This window comes from Chiloscyllium punctatum, chromosome 26, assembly GCF_047496795.1.
Source record: "Chiloscyllium punctatum isolate Juve2018m chromosome 26, sChiPun1.3, whole genome shotgun sequence".
NCBI lineage: Eukaryota > Metazoa > Chordata > Chondrichthyes > Orectolobiformes > Hemiscylliidae > Chiloscyllium > Chiloscyllium punctatum.
The window spans coordinates 78,559,626-78,565,625 of NC_092764.1; positions in this window are offsets into that span (position 1 = coordinate 78,559,626).

Genomic DNA, 6,000 nt, shown 5'->3' on the forward strand with positions numbered 1-6,000 from the left:
TGGACCTTACCATTAAGGTCCTGCCCTGATTTGCCTTTCCCGCAATGCAGTTCTTCCCCTCAACCCTCCACTAGCAAGGGCACTTGTACTAAGAAGGATGAACAGGATGAGGATATACACCAGATGGAGATGGAGGAGGAAGTTGCATCTTCAGGGGAAAGCTGCTGGGAGGGAGGCACATCTGCAACTTCCCCCCCCACCTTACACCTAGTAACCACCTATAACCTCTCCCAACATCACCCGGCTCAGAAAAGCAGAACCCAATGCTTTATTGGTTGGCTATAATACATTACGATTTTTAAAAATTCTATTATTATTATTAGATTTCATTTCTGATGTTTTTGTGTTTATTGTTTTAACCCAGAAATAATAGACGGAAGGTCATTTTGGGGTTTGTGAAACTAACCTTTTCACTGTAAGTTATTAAGCCTTTGCAAATTCATAATTCATGGGAACAGAACCCTCACAGATCCAGAGGAATGACGTACTCCCAAGTGTCTCAGCAATACTGTTAAGTAAGGTAAACAAATGCTAGGGTCTCTGAAGAAACTTGTTTGGATAAGGTAGTGCTTTCAACTCTATTGAATACGTGTGTTGGAATGTTGGAGATTGACTCCTGCATTTCAACAAGCATTGTAGTTGGGCAAGAAAAGAATTGCAGAGTGATTTGAACTTTTGGTTGGGGCGAGAGTTGTGGCCTGCAGATTTCTGACTTGGGGAAGTTAGGACCCTGATAAACAGTGCCTAGAAGGAGTTGATCCCTGAGATTAGAAATTTGTGGATTAAAAGTTCTCATATCAGCAGTGAGGAGGAGAATAAGAGTGATTTAGATCGTGGTCTAGTAATGGACCAGGTGTTCTCCAGTAATTTGGGGTTAAATAGACAACTTGAGTTTGTTGGCAGGGTGGGGGGGGGGGGTGTGCTTGGGGCTGGGACAACAGACAAAGTGCTGGAAAAGCGCAGCAGGTCAGGCAGCGTCTGAGGAGCAGAAGAATCAACATTTCGGGCAAGATCCCTTCATCAGGAATGAGGCTTGTGTGTTGGGAGCTGAGAGATAAATGGGAGGGGGGTTGGGGCTGGGGGAGGTAGCTGAGAGTATGATAGGTAGATGGAGGTAAAGGCAATGGTGATAGGTCGGAGAGGAGGATGGAGCAGATAAGTGGGAAGGAAGATGGACAGGTAGGACAGGTCATGAGGGTGTTGCTGAATTGGAAGGTTGGAACTGGGATAAGATGGGGGGAGGGGAAATGAGGAAACTAGTGAAGTTCACATGGTGTGGCAGTGTGGTTGGAGGGTCCCAAGGTGGAAGATGAGACCTTCTTCCTCCTGGCGTCGGGTGGTGAGGGAGTGGCAGTGGAGGAGGCCCAGGACCTGCATGTCCTTGGCGGAGTGGGAGGGGGAGTTAAGTGTTTGGTCACGGGTTGGTAGGGTCGGTTTGTGTGGGTGCCCCGGAGATGTTCTCTGAAGCGCTCTGACTTCCCAATGTAGAGGAGACTGCATTAGGAGCAACGGATACAGTAAATGACATGTGAAAGTGCAGGTGAAACTTTGATGGAAGTGGAAGACTCCTTTGGGGTGGGAGAGGGAGTTGAAGTCTTTGGCCATGGGGCAGTGGGGTTGGTTGGTGTGGGTCTCCCAGAGATGTTCTCTGAAACATTCTCCGAGAGGCATCTTGTCTCCCCAATGTAGAGGAGACCACATTGGGAGCAACGGATACAGTAAATGACACCTGTGGAAGTACAGGTAAAACTCTGATGGATGTGGAAGGCTCCTTTGGGGGCGCCCAACATTGGGGAGACAGGACTCTTACTTGCAGAGCGCTTCAGAGAGCATGTCTTTTCCCTGGGGTCGGGGAGTCCAGAACTAGAGGGCATAGGTCTAGGATAAGAGGGGAAAGATATAAAAGAGATCTAAGGGGCAACTTTTTCACACAGAGGGTGCTATGTGTATGGAGTAAGCTGCCAGAGGAAGTGGTGGAGGCTGGTACAATTGCAACATTTAAAAGGCATTTTCATGGGTATATGAATAGGAAGGGTTTGGAGGGATATGGGCCGGGTGCTGGCAGGTGGGACTAGATTGGGTTGGGATATCTGGTCGGCATTGACAGTTTGGACCGAAGGGTCTGTTTCCATGCTGTACATTTCTATGACTATGACTGTATCTCCGGGACACCCGCACCAACCAACCCCACCGCTCCATGGCCGAACACTTCAATTCCCCCTCCCACTCCGCCAAGGACATGCAGATCTTGGGTATTCTCCACCACTTCACCCTAACCACCCTTTGCCAGGAGGAAGAATGCCTCATCTTCTGCCTTAGGACCCTCCAACCACACAGCATCAATGTGGACTTCACTAGTTTCCTCATTTTCCCTCCCCCCACCGTATCCCAGTTCCAACATTCCAACTTGGCACTGCCCTCATGACCTGCCCTACCTGTCCATCTTCCTACCCACCTATCTCCTCCACCTATCCCCTCCACCCTCCTCTCTGACCTACCACCATTAACCCCATTTCTATCGACCCAATGCCCTCTCAGTTACCTCCCCCCCAGCCCCACCCCCCCCCCCCTCTCATTTATGTCTCTAACCCCTCGGCTCACTGCCTCATTCCTGATGAAAGGCTCTTGCCCAAATTGTCGATTCTGCTGCTTCTCGGATGCTGCCTGACCTGCTGCACTTTTCCAGCACCACACTCTCGAATCTGATCTCCAGCATCTGCAGTCCTCACTTTCTCCCAACAGAGAAGATGATGCAAACTAGAGGTGGGTGTGAAATGTAAAGGGATGACTCAAACGAAGTGTCAACTCATGTAACACTTTATTAAATGGCTGAAAGGTACAGCAGCTACCTTGTGTGTTCACATTGGAACAGTGGGTTATTAATTAATAACTTTAAAGAGATTATAAACTATGACCACTGATGGAGAATTTGATGTTTTACCAAATTCAAGGTCTGTTTATTCCACATTTGGATTTTCTTTTGAGTTGCACATAGCAAGAATTGAAGCAATGTAACACACAGTGTAGCCACGAAATGTGCTCCTTAACTGCAGATTCATTCGAAGTGAGGTCAACAGCACTCCAGAATCAGTGGCTTTGGGAGCTCACATGTAAACTATTGAGTTGGAGTTGAAACTCTCGGTATTCACTGTTTTCAAAGAAAGAGATTTGGATTATAAAAGCAATTTTTACTTGCAACAGAATGTCTTTGACAAATATTGAACTGAATTGAATTGAATTGAATTTATTGTCACGTGTAGTGAGGCACAGTGCAAAACTTTGTCTTGCGAGCAATACAGACAGATCACAGAATTAAGTCGCATCGATAAGTAAATAATAGGTAAACAGTGGCACAAACACAATTGCAGGTACAGGCAAATGTTACGAGTTTGGGAATCCATTCAGTAGGCTAGAAACTGTTACAAAACCTGCTGATGTGTGTATTCAGGCTTCTGTACCCTCTCCCCAATGGTAGAGGTTGTAGAAAAAACATTGCCAGGGTGAGATGGATTTTTGAGAATGCTGGCAGTCTTTCCTTGACAGCGGGCTGGTAGATAGATTCTATAGATGGGAGGTTGGCCTTTGTGATTGTGGGCCGAGTTCACCACTCTCTGTAACCGTCTCCGATCTCGAATGGTACAGTTGCCGTACCAGGTAGTGATACATCCAGACAGAATGCTCTCGATGGAGCATCTATAAATGTTTGCAAGGGTATTCACCGTCATGCCAAATTTCCTCAGCTGCATGAAGAAGAAGAGACGTTGTTGGGCCTTTGTAACCAGTGCATCCATAAGAAGAGTCCAAGAAAATAGATGTGTGCTATTTGCATATTTTCCGAATGGCCTATACTGTTCCTTTTTCTCATGGAACTTACATTCTAAGTAGCTCAATAGAGGAGGGCAGAGAGTTAAAGGGAGTGTCAATAACTAGTCATGAGTCCTATTTACATCAACTGTTGACACATAATCAGATATCAGTTTAGGCAGAACATGTCACATTGACCATTTGGATTCACTGGAACAAAGTGGGTATTTTGGAAGTCACCATGTCCAAAATGAGAAAAAGTTCACTGGTTCTCACTGGGAGAGAAGCTGGTGAAGAGGGAATGTGGATCATGTCTTCATTGCTAAAATACATGAGTACCACTCAGCCAAGCAAGTTGTGTAATTTAATTTATATGAACTCAAAGTTCTGATTGAATATTATCAACTTGAAATATTAATTGAACAGGTTGGGCTGCTTCTTTGGAAAGAGAGACTATGGGCTGAATTTACACAAAATTTGGCTAAGTGGTATTTTCAGGAAGTTTCAAAGAGGATTTAACTCCATGGGTCCTGAGTGACTTTTCTTATGCAATTTTACGCTACCCACATGATGAACTATGACATTTAGTGACGTGGTGCAATCTCTCAATTCTTGGGCATTCAAGTGTTCGTAGGTGTTGGGAGCTTGTGTTCATGTGGGCACTGTATTTAAACACTAGCTGTATACCATTTCACAGGCTGTTAACCCCATGTCAGCATGATGTCCCCTATGTAGTGGAACATGAGGCAGTGCTGCAGAAGGTTAAAGAAGGGCAATTGCCAACATCTCTCTTCTACCTCTCACTCAATCAAATTTTGCCAATGTACCCAAGACTCTTGGTCTACAATATATTACATGTATTTTTCCTTCAATAGGTTTTACATACCCATCCCTCAAAACTACTAACCTTTCCTGCTCAATGCCCTCCCTATTCACTCACTTGAGACACCTTACCAACTTGGCTGGACCAGCCCCCCGACTAACCTCTTGACTGGATATTTCTTCAGCCAGTGAGTGGTGGGCCTGTGGAATTCATTGCCACGGAGCACAATGGAGGCTGGGATTTTAAATGCCTTCAAGGCAGAGATTGATCAATTCTTGATCTCACAAAGAAATTAAGGGCTGTGGGGAGAGTGCGGGTAAGTGGAGTTGAAATACCCATCAGCCATGTTTAAATAGCAGAGTGGACTTGATGGGCCAAATGGCCTTACTTCCACTCCGCTGTCTTATGGTCTTATGGACGAAGGACTTTCAGATATGACCATTTGATTGAAGGGAATAGTCTCTGTTTGCTGCATTACCTGCTGCCACATGCTGTCGGTGTGACCTTCTCATAGCACAGGGCCATAGGCCATATGTCCACCTGCTTGTCTGTTCATTGCTGGCAAACATAATAAGCTGCTTAGCTTTCCGTTTGCACTGTCTGACATAAATGCTGTGAGTATCCAAGTGCGCAACGAATGAATGCTCAGAAAGCAAGCTCAACGCTTCCTGCTCCAGTGCATGAGGTGGGTTCTAGTTCTGTGCGTAAAGCAGCCTGACAGCGACATTGCATTGTAAGGCATTGGTGAGCTCCAAATGCAAAATTGGAATGCTGAAAAGTATTAAATGTGTCCAAAAGACGCTAGGCTGATGTGGTAAGATTGGTGATTTGATGATGGTGCAGGTTGTCACTGCTCATGGTGCATGCCTTGAAATATTCGGCAATGCTGGCTAAGATGAATGCCTGAACAAGACTCCTGTGAGTTGTAGGGGTCAGGTACCATTCTACTCTCAAGTCAATAATTGACACAATTTAGTTTCTTTTCGGTATCTAAGAAAAACCAACTTGCATATAAATAGGCTGGTTTAGGTCATAAGGCGAACTTAAATTGGCTCCTCACTTGGCCATTGAAACCTTAAGCAGAAAATCATTGTCAAGAATCACATTTTGTTATTATCACTGCATTTTCCCAACTGTCTTGACATTGCTCGCATGATTCAGAGGCTGAGGAAATTCCGTTGTACTTCCAGCATTTTAGTATCTTAGTAGGTAACACACTCCCCTCTGACTTACTGGATTCTAGGTTCATGGCCCACTCCAGGGCTTGAGCACAAAATTCAAGGCAGATACTCCATTGCAGTACCAAGGGAGCATTGCACTATTGGACATCTCGTTAAACAGACCCTAACTAGCTACCTGGTTCGTTGATATAA